Here is a 23,200-nt window from a genome sequence, read left to right on the forward strand (position 1 = left end):
AAATGGTGATGTTCTCAAACCAAGATAGAGGCAATTTTTTCTGTCTTAATATGAATTTCAGCCTAAACATATTTTGTAAAACTTAAATTACTTGCAGAAATAAAGTAACTACTTGGAATAATTCTGCTAAAACATGGACACGACAGAAGAATCATTAAGGGCAGTGTCAGATGCTTTCAGTGAGTAAGATAATAATTTCTGAACCTTCAGAGACACTGTTGATCCACAGGTAAGCTGATATTCAGATTTAAGTGCTACCATTCTGTTCATAAGAATGGTAGCTAAGAGAGAAAAACAATTGAAGCTGATCTTTATTCAATACCACCATCAATGGTAAAGAAAGTGTTTGAGCCCAAAGACTGAGGTAATATTAGGCAACACAGCTTAAGACTTTTAAGTGTATCCAGGTGTTGGCCGTTGAAACTTTTGAACTGATTAGATCTGATTTTTGTTGTTGTTGTTCAGATGCCAAGTCGTGCCCAACTCTTTGCGACCCCAGGGACTGAGGCACACCAGGCTTCCCTGTCCCTCACCATCTCCTGGAACCTGCCCAAGTTTATGTCCACTGAATCAGTGAGGCCATCCAACCATCTCATCCTCTGTCACCCTCTGATTAGACTGATGTATCCAAGTAATTCTTGATGTATTTATGGGTAAAGGAGAGAAATGAGACTTTGTCCTTCACACTAGAAGTTTCTTCATTTGTTAAATCATTTACCTTTGTTCTTTGCCTCTACATAAACATATATAGAGAGTCACACAGAAATACACAAGTAAATATAGGTTTACAGACAGCAGTAAGTTTTCTGAAAGGGTAAGAACCATGAACCCTAAGAATGAGAGGTTGGATGGACACAGGGGATCAGAGAAAGATTCTAGAAGAAAGAGGTATTTAAACTGAAGTAGAAATTAGCCAGGAGAAGAAGAGCTGCATTTCACAGGAAGGTAGAATCTCAAGTCTGGTTAACTACAATAATTTACAATGAAATTACATGACCCCAGTATACATTCTATTGGACCTAGAGGTATAACATAAAAATATTATAGATCATCTAACAATATGTGAAAATGTCACTCGTTAATTTTAAATACCAATTTGCAATACTATGGTTATAAACTATTTGGCTTGGGGCAATATATTTCCATGTCTTATGAAATTATTAATTCTCATTAAATGCTAATGATCCTTACTATGAAGATTAGAGCTAATTAAGTACTCCTTTCACCAACAGTAATTTATTAGTTACTTATGAAGAATCCAGTAAGTGTTTCAGTGTTAGTTGGCCAAAGTAAATTTTATGGACCAGATATCCATACCACAAACCTCACATAAACAAAAACTGAGAAAAATAAATATTGCCAGCATTAGGTAATAAAATTGGAGAAGAGATGGACAACAGGGCTTAACATTATGAGATATGAAATAATTATCCAACTTGACATTAGCCAGGTGACCAAATGATCAAAATGTTTCCTGGTGTAACAGGACAGTGTGGAGAGCAGGGTTACCTCATCACCATTTCAGGAAAACAACTGAAGTCTTTTTTTTTTTTCTCCACACTGTGGGACCTACAGGATCTTAGTTCCCCAATCAGGGATGGAACTCGTGACCAAGTGGAAGCACCAGGTCCTGACCACTGGACTGCCAGGGAATTCCCGCAACTAATTTCTTGACTTAAGTATTATAGGTAAAACTGCTCTTGCAGATTCATTTCTTTCCATTTGGAACAAATTGAAATCATGTAGGAGTATATCATTTATAGCCACTAACTCAAGAGTTTAGCAATAAATTTACATTGTTAAACTTGGAATAAGTTGAGCTGTGAATATTTTAAATATGTTGTAGATTTAAAATTCTGAGGATTACACATATCATAAATATTTTTTTAGTGAGTACAACTTAATTTTCATGGTAAATAAAAATATGACATTTATCCAAGATAGGTACTATATTTTCATTTGCAAACTTTTGTATATTTCAATATATCTTTCATGGTATAACTGCAATTAATAAATGCTTCCTTTAGGAGAGTCTGTTATGGAACATATCTAATTTTTTTTAATGTATAAAATTAAATAATCACTCATTATAAAATTATAATCTTAGGCTTTAAAAATAGTTATTTTCCCATATCATTTAAAAATAAATCTATTCATAAAAATTAAGTATAATAGAATGGATAAACAACAAGGTCCTATTGTATAGCACAGGGAACTATAGTTAATATCATGTAATAAGCCACAATGGAAAAGAAAAATTAAATGTATATGTAATTTTTCTGATACATGCATGTGCGTGCTCAGTCACATCTGATTCTTTGCGACCCCATGGACTACAGCCCATCAGGCTCCTCTGTCCATGGAATTTTCCAGCAAGAATACTGGAGTAGGTTGCCATTTTCTTTTCCAAAGGGATCTTCCTGACCCAGAGATTGAACCCATGTCTCTTGGGTCTCCTGCACTGGCAGGCGGCTTGCTTATCAACTGAGCCACCCGGGAAGCCTCCATTTTTCTGATATATATGTATATATCAAGTAACTCAATCATATTCAAATACACCAAGTTTGAAGTTATAAGTATGCTATAAATATATAACATATGTCATTTCCTAACACGGGGTGGAAGTCCTTTGGAATCTCTCCCCAGTATGTACTGGATGCCATCCTCACTGAGCACAGTCCGATTTCCTGTAGGAAGATTTTACCTAATCTTTCTCCTGCTCCACACGCTGCATTTTTAGAGGTCTCCAAATGCTGTGAATAGTCAATTAAATAAAACAAAATTTAATTAAACCTATGCGTGAAAAATTGAAAGCAGTATCTTAGAGCAGACTCTGCTCTAGTGCCAAAGGCAGTTCTATGGGGAAGCATATCAGACACAGTGTTTTGAGTTGCTGGAAATTAATATGACAACCAATCAACCGTGTAACATAAATAAGAACTCCCCATCACCCTGGGGGGATGGGTCGAGGCAGATTGAAAGGGTAGCCAGTTAGTCACATTTATTTTAGAAGAGTCTGATGAATGAAATGCAGGAATAGAGTTGGAATTTCCTATTTTCTATAATGAAAGTTTCAAGGGTTCCTCAGGAAGAACAAGGAGCTACAGTTTTATGAACACATTTCACAAAACTATAATTGCAATTATAATTTCTTCCTGGTAAAGATCTGGAAAGACAGCTAGGGAAAAGTTCTCACTAGGTATACAGGCAATGATACTCTTTTTCCTATATATACTCCTGCAACTAATTGAGGGAGTACACCTGCTTAAAGGGAAGGCAATTTAGAATTGAAGGAAAGTCTAACTGCACGGTTTATTCATTAATAATCAGGGATACTACTATTTATCTTTCACACTGTTGAGATTCAATGATACCATGGATGCAAAGTCCTTAGCACAGTGCTTAGCATACAGCAGGAGCTCAGTAAGTGTGCATATATATATCATCCTGATCAAGAGCATCATCAAATGAACCACATCATCTTTGCCATCACACTCTTTTATTTGAGATATTTTATTCACAGAATTGAACAATGTTAATATAAGAAAGGGCTTCCCAGGTGGATCAGTGGAGCCTGCCGGGCTATAGTCCAGGGGCTACAAAGAGTCAGACATGACTGAGTGACTGAATTTGCAGGATTAAGAAATCTTTCAGAATCCAAACCCAAAATTTGTCCCCCAAATAAACTGCATTTTAATCTCCCTGAACTATAGAAAGCATGAGGCCAAACCAGCTTTAACACAGTTCCTCCTCTTCCATGGCACAGTTTCAGAAATTTTTCCAAATAAGTATTAATAATTTTTTTTTAATTCAGGAAAATCAACTCCTACCTTAGTTCCTAAATAACTGGGTTTTTCCTATTAATCACCAGATAATTTTAGAGCCGAAAATGAATGATCTAGACCAGATTAGCAGTCATCTCCTGACCAAATGCCAGACTATCCTCAGCACCAGAGATGCATCCAGTTCAAATCCAACTACACAAAAGAGCGTCCCACTTATCATATTAAATAGCATTCTACCAAGGACTGACCAGGCTTTCCCTCTTAACAAACGTGCTGTCGCTTCAGTTGTTCCCAACTCTTTGCAACCCTATGGACCGTAGCCTGCCAAGCTTCTCTGTCCATGGGATTCTGCAGGCAAGAATACTGGAGTAGATTGCCATGCCCTCCTCCAGAGGATCTTCCCCACACAAGGGTTGAACCCATGTCCCTATGTCTCCTGCATTGCAAGCAAGTTCTTTACCACTAGTGCCACCTGGGAAGCCCAAATAGTTTTACACAAAACACTGAATCCTCTGAGCTTCTAATGAACCAAAGAGAGACTAAAAACACTAACTTAGGTATCTGAGTTGAAATATTTCCTATAAAAGAGTTAAAAAGTGTTTTTATATGTAAACACGACTAAGTCACTAAGTATATTTGAAGTATATAAATTATACACATGGGGTGGAAATATTTACTTTAATATTCATTTGTTTTACTGAGAATTCTGCATACTAAGTCAATGTATTGACTCAGATTCCAAAGAGATACTGTAGGACAAAATTGTCTTTTTCACCAATGACCTAGTTTATTCTGCAAAAGAATTTAAAATAAATATTGTGATGCTTACCCAAGACAATCATTCCCACACTCATCTAGCATCTAAAATACCTGCCCTTTTCCTAAAGTAAATTTACATTTGGAGAAAGGATTTTGACAACAGATTTTTTCTAGCCTGGAATTTGATAAGTTTATTGATTTAAGATAAAAATTCAAACTCCAATTTCACTAACTGGCTATAAAATTCAGTGCCATTCTGAGACAATAATAAATGCCAACTTTATTTGTACCTTCTCTGGTGTTTTTGTTCTTTATATGTAAATGAAAAGAATTCCCTTGATTTACATTGTCTCAGCAGTCAGCTTCCCTTTGTAGAGGAGTCTATCACATACTGGACGCCTTCCGACCTGGGGGGTAGTGAAGGATAGGGGAGCCTGGCGTGCTGCAGTTCATGGCATCGCAAAGAGTCAAACACGACTTACTTAGCTATTGAACAACAACTATCACACATAGTCAAATTACTTCCTTGAGTAAATTCTGACTTTGCAATTTATCCCATCCACAGCAGAAGCTTCAGTGTAGTATCCTTCTTGTTCTTGTTTGTTTCTCTGTGCTCTCTTTTAAACTTGCTTACCTTGCTTAAATAGAAACATCAGTGAATCTAAGCTTAAAGGAAAAGAATAGCCAGTTATAAACCATAATGATGATTATTCTACAACCCTTCTTCAATTTTCAGAATCAAAAAAAATAATAAACTTCAGATTTTCTAAATTTCTTTCACATGTCAATTTTTTTTTTTGAACAAACACAAAACCTGGCAAGTTACTGTTTTGGTTCTTACAGGCTTCCCTGGTGGCTCAGAGGTTAAAGCGTCTGCCTGGAATGCGGGAGACCCAGGTTCGATCCCTGGGTCAGGAAGATCCCCCGGAGAAGGAAATGGCAACCCACTCCAGTACTCTTGCCTGGAGAATCCCATGGAGGGAGGAGCCTGGTAGTCGCAAAGCCATGGGGTCGCAAACAGTTGGACACGACTGAGCAACTTCACTCACTATGACGAAGAAAACAGAACCAAGCAGAGTAAAAAACAAACAAAATCAAAGAAACCAATAAAATTAAGAAATGGAAGAAAAAAAAGTCTAACCTTTCCAAAGAAGATTCAGTCTGAAGTATTTTTCTCAGTTTCATCCTCAGTTATGTCAAAGTTTAGAATAATACAGATTTTTTTGAAGCAACCGTTTGATTTCTGGTTTTCATACCAAGATGTGTTTTATGGAAAAAAAGATAATAAAACAAGAAATAATTCTTAATTAAAAAATTTTTACAGTTACATTTGAAACTTTACAACGAGTAAAGCTGAAACTTCCCACTCTGGAATCTCACCCCAGAGGGGTACCACTCTCACCTTTCTGGCTTTCTTCTGTGTCTCCTGCATTGGCTGTTGGATTCTTTACCGGTAGCAGCACCTGGGAAGCCCCTAGTTTACTCTGCTATTCCTTGATTTTTGTTTGCTGTTCTTCATACTGCCTTTTGATTTCTTCCTACAGAAAATGAACTGCTCACCTATCCACCTCCACCAAACAAATGATATGATTACGGGTGGCCTTGGCCTGCCACAGCTTGAAGCCGGGCTTCAGGGCTGCGGCAGTGAGAGCACCAAATCCTAGCCACTAGATCAGCAGTCAGTGACAAGGTCCAGGCTTTGCAGAAAAGAATTCCCACAAAGACGGAAGGTAGTGAATTGAAATATTTATCAGGAGGAAAAGTATAGTATGTGTGGACAGACATAGGCACAGACTCAGAGAGTCCCTGAATTGCACCCTCGTGGCAGTGTGAATTACTTTTATGAGGCATTTCTTCCAGTTTTCCTTTGGCCAATCATTTTGATTTCTTGGTTCAGAGTCCGTACTTAGTAGACCTCAGGGTCCTCTAATGTGTGTGCACACATCTCTTAGCTAAGATGGATCCTACTGAAGAGACCTGTGAGTAGAGCATCCCTTAGCATCTCTTCCCTTTGACTTCCAAGGAGACTTTCTGTGCACGTATAGTCAGGGAAGTCTCCTGATTTTGAGAATGAGAAATATGTGGTCTGGCCAGGGCCCAGCCTTCTCTCGTAATTGTCCAGCCGATCCATAGGGAATAACCTCCTATCGATTTACCCTGGGGAGGGGGTGCCCATCTCCCTCCTGCCTCAAAACCATCTTCCCTCCTCTCAGTGTAGTTACAGCATAATCAATTAACCTTCTATGACTCATTATTAGCATCTTAAATCTAAATATCAAAGCCACACAAGGTTCTATCATACAGATTTTCCCAGATAATTTCCTTTGCTTTGTTTGCCTCTGAATCATCCATACACTCTCCTGAGCAAACAGCCAGTCTTTGGAGAGAGGTGGCTGACCTGCTCCGGAAGTCCAAGTAGAGCCTCTCAAGGAAGTCTGTGAATGTTGGTGCCACTTTGGGACCCCTGTCTGAGAGACTCCTACTTCCTGCCAATTCCTGGGGCTTTCTGGGGTTCTGCAGACAGAAGCTGGCTCTCTACCAGCAGTCTAGGGTTTCCACCTTACTCATACTGCTGAATCAGGTATCACTCCCCAACTTGTTCAGTCTTTGTTGACATCTTTTGTCTGTTGTCATTTCCTCCCATTCTCTTAGTTCTTGTGTGTTTGGTCTTTTTTAATCCTTCAATATCCTTTGAGTATGGTTTACAGAGGGAACACAAATAAATGCATTTACCCAAACCACCATGATTAACAAGAAGGATTTATGCTCATTATTTGTAAAGCATGATTTTCTATTTTTTTTTTAAACATAACTACACCCATTTCTCTTTTGTCCACTTCAAGTTGTCTGCAGGTAAGTTTGATTAACTACTTGGATGGATTTTTTTTTTAAGTGGACCAACATTCAGTCCCAAGTAAACTGTAAAGTAGACGAAATTCATGGTCAATGTTTTTGCCATTCTTTCGCCATTTTCCCCACTTGATGGCACCCTTCTTCAAGATCCATTATCTTCATGTTACTCTCCCTCTCTCTGTCTCTCTTACTCAAAAAGAAATTAGATCTTAGGGGCAGGAGAGAAACACATGAACTTATTCATACTAGGGTGTAAATGATTGATATTAAAAAGTGCTTCTTAGAATTTTAATACAATGAAAAATTCTACATTGATGTAAAGGTAAACTGGAATTTCAAAAGATGTAGTTTGGAAACTCTGGGAACAGGAATGTGTTGGGAGAAGAGTGGAGTTGAGCTAAAAATGAGAGAAGGGGAAGAGAAAAGGAAGTAAGAGGGATTGACGAAGAAGAAAAGATTGGTGATAATGTCCAATTTCAACAAATAATTTAACATCTTTTTTCCTAGGTATGCAGATTTGGAAGAAACCAGAATATCTATATTAAGAAAACAAAGTTCTCTATACTGGAAAGACTATGGATGGGAAGATTTGGGAGAATGGCATTGAAACATGTATAATATCATGTATGAAACGAGTTGCCAGTCCAGGTTCGACGCACGATACTGGATGCTTGGGGCTGGTGCGCTGGGACGACCCAGAGGGATGGTATGGGGAGGGAGGAGGGTTCAGGATGGGGAACACATGTATACCTGTGGTGAATTCATTTCGATATTTGGCAAAACTAATACAATATTGTAAAGTTTAAAAATAAAATAAAATTAAAAAAAAAAAGAAGCTAGGAAACAAAACAAAACAAAAAAACAGCAGACATGGCATTACGAAGATAACAATGTCACAAAAATCCTATTATGTTTTATAACAAAATTATAAAAGTGTCCCCAATTCTACTTATACACCAACCTAGTTAATGTGAATAAAGGACTTGACTTTTCTGGTTAACGACATCAGGAGCTAGAACAGCGTTCAGGTTTCACATCAGAGAAATAAATTTCTATGCACAACTGCAGTGCAAATGTAAAGGAAAAGAAGCCAGTGTTTACCAGAAAGATAGTACTGTTTTTGACATGATAGCAGGAAACTCGACAAAATACTAGAATTAAACCTTTTAAGATTCATTATCTCTAAGGTAAGGAAGGGGTCAGTATAAGCACAGAAACTGAAGTAGGACCCTCTTGCTTTAAAAAAAGTTTTTAAATAAAGAAAAGAAACAACAAAAACTATTTTGTGAATCAACTTAACTATGCATCTTAAAGGATGTTTGGATTTTTTTAAGGCTTTTTTTTTTATGTGAACCAACTTTTTAAAGTATTGTTTTGTTACAATATTGTTTCTGTTTTGTGTGTGTGTGTGTGTGTGTGTGTGTGTATGTTTAGCTGCAAGGCATGTGGGATCTTGGCTCCTCCACCAGGGATTGAACTCACCTCCATTCCCCCTCCAACTCCCCACATTGGAAGGCAAAGTCTTAACTACTGGACTGCCAGGGAAGTCCCATGTTTGGATTTACTTGGAGAGAAATTTTAATCTTCTCATCTGTAAAATGAAGCGATGGTCCTACATCCGTGGTTACCAATGCAAGTGTGTGAAGCTTGCATTAAATTCCCACCATTCCACAGGATAGTGAGAAAAGGAGCTTCATGAAGCCAGCTCTGCCCAATTTAAATGACTGTCCTTTATTCTGTGTTCCATCTTACGTGAAATAGTGATGACAACAGATGGTTATTTATCTCTTCATCCTCCTTCTCCCCTTCCTGTTCCTACTTCATCTTTGGATTTTTCTTATTAACAAAATTTAAAAGTTGATAAATATCAATTGGTCACCAACAACAAAAAAAAAAAATGGAGAAAAAAATGGAAAACACCTATGTTCAATTATATATATCTAAAGTCTCTTCCAATTTTGATGCAAGGGCTTCCCTGGTGACTCAGATGGTAAAGAATCTGTGTGCAAGGCGGGTGACCTGGGTTTGATCCCTGGGTCAAGAAGATCTCCTGGAGAAGGGAATGGCTACCCACTCCAGTATTCTTGCCTGGAGAATTTCATGGACAGAGGAGGCTGGCGGGCCACAGTCCATGGGGTCGCTAGGAGTCAGACACGACTGAGCGACTTCACTTTCACTTTTCACTTTCATGCATTGGAGAAGGAAATGGCAACCCACTCCAGTGTTCTTGCCTGGAGAATCCCAGGGACAGGGAGCCTAGTGGGCTGCCGTCTATGGGGTCGCACAGAGTCAGATACGACTGAAGCGACTTAGCAGCACTGAGGTGCTTTTATTCATTCTGTAAATCATCAACTGTCCATATCAAAGAATAAGAATAATAATTACGTGAAATCACTTCAATGTGTAAGTTTTTCAAACAACATTGCTCACCTTGATTTTGTTCATATTTTAAGATTATGTATCATTCTCCCTCTCTCTGTCTTGCACGGATATTACAGCAGGTTCTCTCTGGCTGAGTACCTCAAGTTAATATCCATTAGGAACTGGCAAACCCAGTACCAGTACCTAACTAGAACACACGTTTTATAATTTTTTATCATAAAGATGAGTTCTGAGAGATTTAAGCTCCTGCCCTAGCTCTGTATTTCACTTTGGGACTCACTGTCCTGGTCTATAAGTGGGAAGAACATCTCATTAGGTTCTCAGGACACTCTTGTGAGATAGATAACAGTCAGGAAAGTCCTCTGGAAAATACAAAGCACTATAAAAATATTATAAGATATGTTCAAACTTAATAAACATTTACTAATGTGGAACTTTCAGACCTACTCTTATTTACTTACAGCATATAAGTCATATACCACAAATTACTAAAAATTTCCATTCATTCATACACCCACTAGTTTTCTATTTTCTCCCAGTGGCCTTTATACAAAAAGTCTTTGCCTTCTCAGAACTTCCAGTGAGAGGTCCTTCTTTAGGTGGTCCAGTGGTTAAGATCCTGCACTTCCTATGTAGAGGGTATGGGTTACATCCCTGCTTGGGGAACTAAGATCCCACATGCTGTACGGTGTGGCCAAAAAATTTTTTTTAAGTCTTTGCCTTCTAAAAATGACTCCATGAAGCAATCTCATTATGGTGGATAATTAAGAGCTGTTACCTTATGGAAGCCACCTAAATTTCTTCTTGAACTTTTCTATGGAATTAATTTTCCTATACTTGTTCAGTTTACAGGAAGAAGTCAAGGTCCATAAAACCAAATGAACAGCAGACAGTGGTTAATTTGCTGTTGTTAATTGGTTTGAAGGAATCTTAGCAGCTACAAATCTATTAGTAGGTAGATATAGGGACTTCCGCCAATGGTTTTCCCAATATTTCAAATATAAAAACTCTGAATGTCAAAATACCACCAGAACTGAAAAATGAAAAATGACCAAAAAACTAGAAAATTAGTAACACTTTTAATTCATCTGTACATTCCTAATCATAACAGCATCTGTATACATTTGAGAATTAGCAGAGAGATGATAGTTGGTAAGTATGGAGATTAAGAGGCCTCAGTAATTTCTGACCCACAAGTAGGCAACCACTGACCTACAGCTGACCCTGCCTATGTTCTTCTGTCTTCCAGTAGGTGGCTCAGTGCTAAAGAATCCACCTGCAAAGCAGGAGACGCAAGACATGGGTTTAATCCCTGGGTCAGGAAGATACCCTGATCCCTAGAAGTATTCTTGCCAGAGGAACCTGGCGGGCTATGTCCATGGGGTCGCAAAGAGTTGGACAAGACTGAAGTGAATGAGCACAGTAGAGAATAATGAACTTTTCACTTTAAAAAAAAAAAAAAAATGAGAGGAAATAAGAAAAAGTCAGACATGGCTGTGACAAGTTTCTGGCTTATTGGTTCTCTTGTTAAATCCGGGAATTGATAAATTTTTTAATCCAAATTATCTTCAGTTAGAAAATACATTTTTGCAAGTTATTGAATCTTTTAAACATTCTAATTGTAAAGCATTTACTATCTGTGACAGTGATTCTCAACAATATCAGATTTTTAATTAATTAATTAAATTTGCTGTGCCAGGTCTGAGTTGCAGCATGTGAGATTTAGTTCCCTGATCAGGGATTGAATCCAGGCCCCCTGCATTGGCAGTATGGAGTCTTAGTCACTGGACCCATCAGGGAAATTCCCCAATAGTATCAGATTTAACAACCCTTTTTATAAGGAATATTCCTAATGTCCCCCTTCATAGCCTACTTTGTTTATTTATGACACCAGAACGAACAAGCCCAAACAGCAATTTATTACTTTCATGATTCTGTGGGTTCACATGGCAGTTCTTCTGTTTGGTGTGATGTTAAGTGAGGCTCAGGACAGCTAAGATGTCAAAATCGTCTCACCCACACAACTGGAGTTGGTGCTGGCTGGAAGCTCAGCTGCAGATCAGCGCAGACCGTACCTCTCTTCCAGGTGAGTCCCTCTGCGTGACTGCTCAGGCCTCTTCACAGCATGGCAGCTGGTTCCAATAATCGGGGTACTTGAGACCTCCTTGGGGTCCAATGGTTAGTACTGCACATGTCCACTGCAGGGGGCGCAGGTTGGATCCCCAATTGGGGAAGTATGATGCTGCATGCCACACGGCACAGTCGAAAAAGAAAAAAAAAATCTGGCTACCTTACTAGATCTTTAGTGTAGTCATACCTGAGCATTTATATATTGAATACACATTTTATGAATTATTTTCTTCTATTCCTCTGTTAAATTACAGTTGGGGTGCTGCTTTCATTTTTTAAAACATTGGGCCTCAGATTCTATTATGTAAGAATTTCATTTCACGATATGTGATAGATGATGCTTTCAGAGACGGCTACAACAATCTCTTCCACCTCACAGGTTCTTTGACAATATAATCTCGCCACTCCAACACCAACAGATGAGGCTCTTTTGCCTTTCCTCGAATTCGGGCAGAATCCAGTGATCTGTTTTGACCAATAGAATCCAGCAAAAAGATGCTGTGTAACTTTGGGGGTCTTAAGTTGTGCCATGGCTTAAGAGATTTGCAGTTTCTATCTTTGCTCCAGGGAACAAAAGATTTCCTTGCCTTTGCAGTAACTGTACGACTGACTCCATTAATACCTTATTCAACTGTGTACATCAGAGCCAGGACTAGGGTGAAGGGAGAGGGGTACTCACCTTGGGCACAAAATTTAAAAGTCTCCTTAAATTTAAACTCAGTAATCAAGATCAACAATATTTTGATACAATCTTTTAAAACATCCAATTAGTGCCAAAAAAAAAAACCTTATGATGAAGAAAGTAACAAAGTTTTAAAGATAAGATATACAGAGTAAGTTTTCCAGTAATTCTGACACAATATCTTTATGTCATTTAATGACATTATGTCCATAACGACTTTTCCTAAATTATGAGTCTTTATGTGTAGCTTCTGATAGAACTTTTCAGTATTACTTTATAGTGAAGGGCCACTGATTTATACCAGTATTAATGTACTATTAACATATTTGTAGTAGGATATGGCTCAGGGTGTCTTTTCTTTTTTTTTTTCTATTGAAACAGAGTTGACATACAACACTGTGTTAGTTTCAGGTGTACTACATACTGATCTGACATTTGCACACATTAGGAAACAATCATCATGAGAAGTCCAGTAACCATCTATCCTCAGACTAAGTTATTATAGTATCATTGACCATATTCCTTAATTCAGTGCATGTTTTTTAAACTCCAGCAGCAGGGCTCCCCTGCTGGCTCAGTGGTGAAGAATCTGCCTGCCAATCCAGGAGACATGGGTTTGATCCCTGGTCCAGGAAGAACCCATGTGTTGCAGGACGATTAAGCCCATGTACCACAACTACTGAAGGCTCCATGCCCTAGAGCCTGTGAGCCACAAGAGAAGCCACTGCAATGAGAAGCTTGTGCAAGGCAACTAGAGAGTAACCCCCATTCACAGCAACGAGAGAAAAGCCCATGCACCAACGAAGACCCAGCACAACCAAAAATAAATAAAATAATAATTTTTTAATAAAAGGGTAGGGGTTCCCAGTGGACCCATCTAATTAAAAGAAGAAGAAGAAAAAAAAAAAAACTCTAGCAGGACTCAAGAGTATTTTTCATTGTGCAGAACAGAGTTAAGTTTGGGGTAACACCAAACAAACTGCCCCCTCTCTAAGGGCCAGTGGCACCCCACATATCAAATCATTCTATCAACCCTAAATGCGCCTCATTTCCAAACTCTCTGGCAGTGCAGGGGCTGCCCTGAGTGAGAACCACTGGAGATGCTCATCAGAGTATGAGTGAATCATGATTATGATTATGAGTGAATCATACTCTGATGATCAGGCTGTATGTAAGCTGATACATACAGGCTGTATGTAAGCGTCTTTTGAAAACTGTCTTGGATACACATTTAAGGTTGATGTGAACTTTAATTAAGTCACACATAAAGGCTCTCTAGGGTTTTTAAAAATTAAAGAGCTTTTAGATATGATAGTGCACGTCCTGCTTTAAAGACTAGACGATAAAAGGTTAAAGCTGAAGCAACCACACACTAATCACAATATTCCATTTAAAGCCCTCCATTGGAAGAGCTATAACAACTGTACTGTTATTCATCTCTTTCTTTCGTCTGGCCACAATTAAGGTAATTAAGGGTTATGAAGTTTTATTTAGTTGTGTCTTTCACAATTTTGTTCCAAATTCAGGCTTTTTGATTTGAGTGGAATGTTGTGCATCTCAAGCAATTGTTTCCTCTGCGCTAATTCACAATGATATAGGCATACCTTGTTTTATTGTGCTTCACCTTACTGTCTTTCATAGATTTTATTGCACTGTTTACAGAGTGAGGCTTCTGGCAACCCTGCATTGGGCAAGTCCATGGGGTCATTTTTCCAAGAGCATTTGCTCACTTTCTATCTCTGCATCACATTATGGTAACTCTCACAATAACTCGAACTTTTTCATTACTATTGTATGTTAGGTTATCCATGACCAGTGATCTGTGATGTTACCATTATACATTTTTTTAGCATTTTTCAGCATAAAGTATTTTAAAATTAAGCTGTGTACATTTAGGCATAATGCTACTGCACACTTAATAGTGTGCTACCACACACTTGAAAGTGTAAACATAACACTTATATGCAATGGAAAACCAAAAATTCATGTGGAATACTTTACTGCAGTAATCTAGAACCAAATCCATGATATCACTGACATATGCCTGTAATCAACTTTTTATTCCCATTTGTACAGAAAAAAAAATTTACAAGAAGAAATGTCCAAAACTCCCGTACATTAAAACAAACTCCTAAAACTTACAGATTTTGCTATGATTACCAACTCTGAAAGCACATATAAATTCTAAGATGCTTTTATTTTGTTCTGTTTAGGAAATGGCAAAAATCTAATTAAGTCAGATTAACTGAAAACAATTTCAGGTGCACCCCTAAGATTTTCTCCCTCCACCTTAATGGTGGGCTACTTAATGCCACTTAAAGGTACATGCTTTTGAACACATCACTTCTTAACTCCGTGTCCCAAACATTTAATTATGCATTTAATGTAACTAAGGGCTTCCCTGATAGCTCAGTTGGTAAAGAATCTGCTTGAAATGCGGGAGACCTGGGTTCGATCCCTGGGTTGGGAAGATCCTCTGGAGAAGGGAAAGGCTACCCACTCCAGTACTCTGGCCTGGTTGCAAAGAGTCGACCAAGCGACTTTCACTTTCATTTTAATTTAACTAACAGCTATAATCATAATATTCTAGGCACTTCTAATTGCATGTAGGTGTCTTAGATTATTAAAACAAAAAGACTTTACTAAAAACATCCCAGAATTCTTGGTTATTTGGATAATTAAGAATCAGGGGTGGTGTTCCCAGGGCCATCAACTATAATGTTCTGCAGACTTGACGGTTCCTTTGAGCTCTGTAGGATTTTGTTTTCCAAAAACTTGTTTCAGTTCCAACAAAGGCAGTTAACTAAGAAATAACTTGAACTGTCTATTTTTTCTGTTGTCCTACAACACCTTACATTAGAATTCAAAGACATTAAAGAATAAGGCAGATTGCCTACTGAGATTCCTAAAACATGTAGTTTTCAGATGGCCTATAAAAATCTGATCCCTTATTTTATAAAATGCTGTAATAGTAGAAAATATATGCCAAATAAACTGTCCTTTTTTTTTTCCTTTGTTTTTTAACTAGAAGTCTCCAGTGAGGCTTTTTAACCTAATTATTGATTTATGATCTCAAGACTCTTTCATTAGGAAGTTTTCTTCCCATTTTGGTAATCTATTTTTGGCACAAGAATCTAGGCCAAATACAAAGTTTCTTGAATAATTTCTGGAATGAAAACTGTTGAATGTTCTCTATAAATATACTCTGAGTTTAGAGCATTAAAATGGTATTAAAAACTCAGTCTTAATACAAAGTACGCTGTTATACACTCCAATAAAATATGTCTTTAAGGCAAATTTAATGGGACTGTTGGCTACATCCTACAGTATTGCAAAATTTTGGTTCATTTGAAGCATGAAATTTGGTGAGTATCAAATTCATCTTTCTGAGTCCTCTATGAATATAACTTTGGTGTTTATCATCCATCACTAACATTTATTAATTACAATCCTTTCTCTCAAGAAGTTTAAGATATGGGAAAAGGTATAAAAGATAATGTAAAGCCATTGCTATTTGCATACAGTGTGAACATTTATATAGAAATTCCAAAATGGAAAACCAGACGAGTATTTAAAAATATTTTCTAAGTTTGGTAAATGGCTTATTACTACAGGCATTGCTAAGTTGCTTCAGTCTTGTCCAACTCTTTGAGACCCTATGGACCATAGTCCACCAGACTCCTCCGTCCATGGGATTCTCCAGGCAAGAATACAAGAGTGGGTTGCCATGCTCTCCTCCAGGGGATCTTCCCAACCCAGGGATCGAACCTGAGTCTCCTGTGTCTCCTGCATTGGAAGACAGGTTCTTTACCACTAGCACCGCCTGGGAAGCCCACTAAAGGCATTAATAACATATTAAAATACATAATAAGGTGTCCTCATTATTCTCCCTAAAGAATGGCTCCAAAACTGCACAAGCTGCAGCCCCCCCCCCCCCAACAAAACCTAGATCCACCCCAGCAAGGAAATAAACAAGACATAATTTCCATGTGAGCTCGATACTTGGCTAAGATATTTCAAAACGCTGTAACCAGAGAGATAGGCAAGATTCCTGGATGACAAAACTCAATCCTATTAAAATGTCAAGTCTCTCAAAATCAAATTAGGCATTTAATGTAAGAGCAGTGCATATTCCAATAGTATTTAGAAAGCATAACATGACTTTGGGAAAATCCAGGAAACATCTGGAAAAAAATAAGAATCATCAAGAAATTTTTGAAAAAAATAATTCATTAAATGAGATGAAGAAGGGAAAAATGATTGTTTTTCCAGATATGAAACATAAACTTGCAACAATTTAAACCATGTGGCACTACTGTAAAAATGTATATACTGAACAAAATGAATATTAGTATGTTTAAAAAATAATAAATGATAAAGAATATTGGAGTGAGTTTTCATTCCCTTCTCCAGAGGATCTTCCCGACCCAAGGGTTGCCTTGCAGGCAGATTCTTTACCAACTGAGCCACCACGGAAGCTCCACCCCCAAAAAAATTCATCAGGAGAGGGAAGACGTGTTAGGAAAATGGAGATCGCATACCATTTTCTCAGATAAACTAAATAGATGAAGTCATGAAATTTTTTATAGATCAAATTATAGAAAAATTATAATAAACCTTGATATTTATCAAACTTTACAGAAGAACATTTTTTAAAGCTTAGAAATGAAATAAGTTACAAAATAAGGTATTGACAGAACCAACAATATAAAAATTAAAACTATCTGCACATACACACAAAACATTACAAATGAAAGACAAGCAATCTATGGAGATAAAATAGTTTCTGCAAGTATGCAAGATGAATATTGGCTGTACATAAAAATCTCATACAAATCTAAAAGAAAAATACCAACATCCCAAAAGATAAATATGCAAAAATCATGCACAAACAGTCTGGGAGTTCCTCAAAAGTTCAAATACAGTGTGATCATATGACCCAGCAATTGCATGCCTAGGTATATGCCCAAGGGGAGTGAGAATACATGTCCACACAAAAACCTGTACATTATAGCACACAGAACTCTGCTCAAGGTTGTGTGGAAGCCTGGATATGAGGGGAGTTTGGGGAAAATGAATACATGTATATGTATGGCTGAGTCCCCTTGCTGTTCACCTGAAACCTTCACAACATTGTTAATCAGCTATATTCCAATGTAAAACAAAAAGTTAAAAAAAAACTTATAATGTTCAAGGAGGCACTACTCATGATAATCAAAATCTAGAAATAACCCCAATAACCATCAACTGATAAGTGGAAATAAAATGTATAAAATCTTTATATGACAATATATTATTGGGCAATAAAAAAAGAATGAAGTACTGATATCTGCTACAACATGGCTGAAGTTTGAAAACTTAAGCTAAGAGAAAGAAGTCAGCCACAGAAGCCCTGAAATACCATATCATATGAAATGTTTGTATGATTCTCTTGAATCCAGAGCAAGTAGACATAGGGAGACAGAGAGTACAGATGAGTGGTTGCCCAGGTCTGGGGTGGGTTTCAAGGAAGATGAGAAATGACTGCCAGTGGGTACCAGATTCCTTGTTTGAGTCATGAAAATGCTCCCAAATTATCCATGGCAATGACTGCACAGCTCTGTGAACATATTAAAAATTACTGAACTGTACACTATAACTGGGTGAATTGTATGTATATGAATTATATCAATTTAGTTGTTGCTCAGTTGCTAAGTCACGTCCGACTCTTTGTGACACCATGGACTGTAGCACACAAGGCTTCTCTGTCCTCCACTATCTCCCAGAGTTTGCTCAAATTCATATCCATTAAGTCAGTGATGCTACCTAACCACCTCATCCTCTGCCACCTTCTTCTTTTGCCTTCAATATTTCCCAGCATCAAGGTCTTTCCAATATATAGTACATTTATTCAATATACTATATATAGTATATTTAATCACCATGCTATGCTATGCTAAGTCACTTCAGTCGTGTCCGAGTCTGTGTGACCCCATAGATGGCAGCCCACCAGGCTCTCCCGTCCCTGGGATTCTCCAGGCAAGAACACTGGAGTGGGTTGCCATTTCCTTCTCCAATGCATGCAAGTGAAAAGAGAAAGTGAAGTCGCTCAGTCGTGTCCGACTCTTAGCGACCCCATGGACTGCAGCCCACCAGGCTCCTCCATCCATGGGATTTTCCAGGCAAGAGGACTGGAGTGGGGTGCCATTGCCTTCTCCAATACTACATATTATAGCAATATACAATATTACAAATAGATTTATTATTATAACACGCACAGTCATATCACAGAAGAGAGAGCAAGTGCACAAACATGAGGAAATTATCAACATCCCCAGTAGCCAAAGACATAAAAACCAGAGCAATAAGGAAACACTCTTCTTACCAATCAAAATATTAGGGGGCTAGTTTTTAAATGATAATTCTCACTGCTGCCAGAAAGATGGCAAAACAAATATTCTCACATATTGTCAGTGAGGCTGCAAAGTGGCCCAGCCCTTGCTAAAGGCAGTTTACCAACACATATCAAGAACTTCAAATATAGTAACACTCTGCCTCAGCAGTGTTGTTCATAAAAATATTACTTGTGAAATTCATTCTAAATATGAGGGAGGAGTCATTATATACAAAGATTCATATTTCGTTATCATGTATAACAGTGAAGAAAGGAAACATTATAAGTGTTCAGTGGTATTGAAATAGTTACATGTGCTGTGGAATACATGCTAAATGTCACTAAAAATGTATTACATACTTGTCTGGGTAAATCACTTTTACATGATATTTACATGTAAAATTACAAGACACAAAGGAAAAGTGACAGCACAAAAATGGATGCACAATATGATTACAACTAAGCCTAACACTTTTCCCTTTTGTTTGTATTCTCAAGTTATCTTTAATAAGCCACATTTTAAAATTTTAAGAAATACCTGAGAGAAAAGATAAAACAGTAGCAATAACTACAATGCAAGTCACTACATGATACAGGGTTTATGGATGCTATAATGAGCACCAGATAGTCAGAGAGGAGTTTCAAACTCAAAGTTTCAATGTTTCATCTGCAAGTGACTTTAAGTTTCAAGGCTTCTCTTCCCCAAAAAAAAGTCATTCCATGAACTCTTACTTATGTTAATAGACCCCTCGGCTCTGGCATCTACAAACAAAAAGCAATAAATTCATGATAATGTACACCTCAATCCATTTTGTGAGACATGATGTATTTTCCCTTTAGTCCCAACTCTGCTTCTACAACTGTATTTACAATAAACACTCAAATTATTTTCAATCTAGATTTGTCTGTTTCTAAAGAAAAGATAGTACAACATATAACCTGCTTTAAATTGCTACAAATAGAATCAAATATGACAACAACTTTAAGGAAAAACTACTCACAATAAAAATGGAATCCATTTGATTCTTCAAAAAAAATATCCTAGTGGCAATATCCTGGCTGGGGCCTCCTGAGCTGATGGCTCAGTGGTAAAGAATCTGACTGCCAATGCAGGAGATGCGGGTTCAATCCCTGGGTCGGGAGGATCCTGTGGAGGAAGAAATGGCAACCCACTCCAGTATTCTTGCCTGGGAAATCCCATGGACAGAGGAACCTGGCAGGCGACAGTCCATGGGGTCGCAAAGAGTCGGACGTATCTGAGCAGGTAAGTTCATGTTATTTAATTTCAGAAATTTATTTGAAACAAATTCTGGAGCTGGATCACCCACTCTCACTGGCCAGCTGACACTGAAGACCCATCCCTGGTGTAGAATGGGGCGCAGACAGTCTCTGTCATGAGAGGGTGATATAGTTATTAAAATGTGCATGGCATGAACAGGGGTAGCATACTGGTGAAAGGGAATGTACCAGTCATCGCAATATCTCAAGACTTTGAGAAATGAAAAAGCAGTAGTTAGAAGACTTGCTGAGAATTACAGATGCACCAGAGAAAGTCAATGAAAGACTGGGGTTAAGGCCAATTAGAAATGAATGTGAAATCAGACAGCCTCTTTGGCACCATTTAAGGAGACTCTCATCTCCTATGAGTGGAGAGCAGGAAAGGCTGAGGGTCAAGTCCAAGACTCAATTACTGCAGGAGGAGCCAAGCTTCAGAAGAGGCTGAATGCTCAGGCTTGGCCCATCTGCTGCTTAAGAACAGAGCCTATTGGAAAGGAGTTGACCCTACAGCGTGTGATGGGGACATGCTACTTCCCCCATTCTCCCCAGCCTCTGGGCCTGCAGAAGTAGCCCACCCTACCCCATGAAAGGCCACGCCTCCCTCCTTGTTTCAAGATAATGCAAAGTCTTCTGTCTTGCAAGAATAAACACATTTCCCTCAGACCTACCCCCACCTCCCTTCTGGCCATCAGACAAATAAGTAGGGTTAAGTCTACTTAACCTGTGTAACCCTGCCTGCTAAGAGAAGAGATTATGCCCCCCAAAGGAGCCACAGGACCAAGCTAACATGTACCAGCAAAAACCAAGAGTGTGTGTGTATCTAAGTATTTATTTATTTGGCTGTGCCGGGTCTTAGTTGGAGCATGCAAGATCTTTAGTTGCATGCAGCATGTGAACTCTTATTTGCGGCATGTGGGATCTACAGTTCCCCTACCTGGGATCAAACCTGGGCCCCACCCTCCCCCACTGGCCTCCCTGCATTGACAGCTCAGAGTCAGTCACTGGACCACCAGCAAAGTCCCAAGAGTGTGTTTGAATCAAAGGGTATTGGATCAAAGTGAGTGGAAGACAAAGCTGGATAAAGGAAAGCTGATCAATATGGACAACCCTATGACACAGGATTTAACCCTAAATAAGTATCCTGGAAGATGATGCCAACACACGCTGGGACTCTGAGAAGCTTGTAGGAAACGTGGCTACATTTGATGAAGAGGGAATCCCAGAACTGCCACAGTGGACAGGAAAAAAGAAGTTCAAAACGTTCAGAGGAATGTTCTAGAGTGGATTACTGTGTCAGCTTAGCAAACTCACTCACCAACACTGTTCTGTGGGAGAGCCCAGGGGATGCCCCTGTATAAATAAACACCAGGGTGAGAGGCACCAACGTCACTGTCAAGGTCAGTGTGGCTGTCATCTGTGGGCTGGGCTGACACTGGGGGTGCTCCTACAGAACTGGGCTCCCTGATAGCAACTGGGATAGTACAGTGTTGAACAGAGGGCAGGGTGTGGGCAATTCTTGTAATCACTGGCAAGGTTAGATTGAAGGAGTGGGGAAGAGTGGAGTCTGACCTGCTGACATATGGAGATGCATCACAGAACATGGCATCCTTAGGAACAAGATGGATATGCAGCCAATAGGCACAGTCCCCAAATAACACAATCAAGAGACTTCAAGGACTAAGAACAATCACCCCAATAAAAGATAACCACAATCTGCCTAGATTCTGGATCTGAGCCATCCCTCAAGCTGGGAACCCACTGATTAAAGCTTGGCTGCATCCTGGGAGGAAGAATCCTACCACATATGGTATTTATGATGAAGATTCTCCCAGTCTTTACCCCAAATGGACACATAACTGTTCACTCCAGTACATAGGGGGAAAGGAATTCCCAGACATTCCAAGAGCAAAGGGTCTGAATTAACACTGATGCCCAAGTGGGCACTTTCACGATTCAGGTAACGAATGGAGTCCTGGTCTCAAAGACCACGCAGCAGTGCTGAAGGCATAGATGCATAATTGATATGGATATACTTGGTAGTTGGCAGAAAGCCCCACACTGTTTCTTTGGTCTGTGGGGCATGAGCTACCTATCCTAGTGGGACTAGTCAGATGGGAAGCTTTGAAAGTGCATCCTTATGCCCCCAACCAGCCAGAAAATAAAAACCATATCATGTCACAAGGAGAAGCGCAGAGACTCCCGCCACTTCAAGCTCTAAAGGATGCAGAGGAAGTCCTCATCATATCTGCGTTGGATTCACTGGCTTTATCTTTCCAAAAATCAGATGGATCCTGGAGGATGATAGTGGACTGCCACAAATTTTATCAAATGGTGGCCTTGACTGTACCTGCAATTAACAAGGTCCAGGGTATATGCACAGTGGCCATCCCACCAGGAAGGAAGGTCAGAAGCAGTCTGCATTCATGTGGGACAGACACAAGTTATATTTCCAGTCTAGTTCCACGGTCATGTTAATTCTTTCACCCCATTCATTGTATGGTCTGAGCAGCCTGGACTACCTAGACATTCTGCAGGATCGTGAGGTGGTCCACCCTAATGATGACATCATGACAGACACAGCAGATAAGCAAGAAGGCAAAGTACATCAGAGGCCTTGGTGCGATACATGCTGTCCAGAAATGGATCCCATATGCAGAGGCCACCATATTGGTGAAGTTACAAGGAATCCTATGGTTGGGAGACCCCTTCGGAAAGTAACTGGCAGACTACTGCATCTCACACTTCCCATCACTAAGAAAATGGCCAATGCCTGCTAGGGCTCGTCAGGTTCCACATTGACTGTCACTACTTCAACCCATTTATCAGGTGACATGAAGGGCTGAGTGGAGCCCAGAACAGGAAGGGGTACTGCTGTAAGTCTGGACTGTAATGCAAGCAGCCTTGCCAGTAGGGCCATACAACTCAACATATCCCATGGTCTCAGATGTGTCTCTGGTG

General features: G+C 39.0%; 1 non-coding gene and 1 pseudogene across 1 annotated transcript; one reads left to right on the forward strand and one right to left on the reverse strand.

Moving 5' to 3' along the window:
• The window catches only part of LOC139186452 (large ribosomal subunit protein eL31-like), a 91,904-nt pseudogene that overhangs the window by 29,971 nt on the left and 38,733 nt on the right, over nt 1-23,200 (reverse strand).
• TRNAS-GGA (transfer RNA serine (anticodon GGA)) lies at nt 5,391-5,463 on the forward strand. Its single transcript has one exon. It is a non-coding gene; the product is annotated as a tRNA-Ser (tRNA).

The sequence above is a fragment of the Bos indicus genome, chromosome 13, assembly GCF_029378745.1.
Source record: "Bos indicus isolate NIAB-ARS_2022 breed Sahiwal x Tharparkar chromosome 13, NIAB-ARS_B.indTharparkar_mat_pri_1.0, whole genome shotgun sequence".
In the NCBI taxonomy this organism is placed as follows: domain Eukaryota; kingdom Metazoa; phylum Chordata; class Mammalia; order Artiodactyla; family Bovidae; genus Bos; species Bos indicus.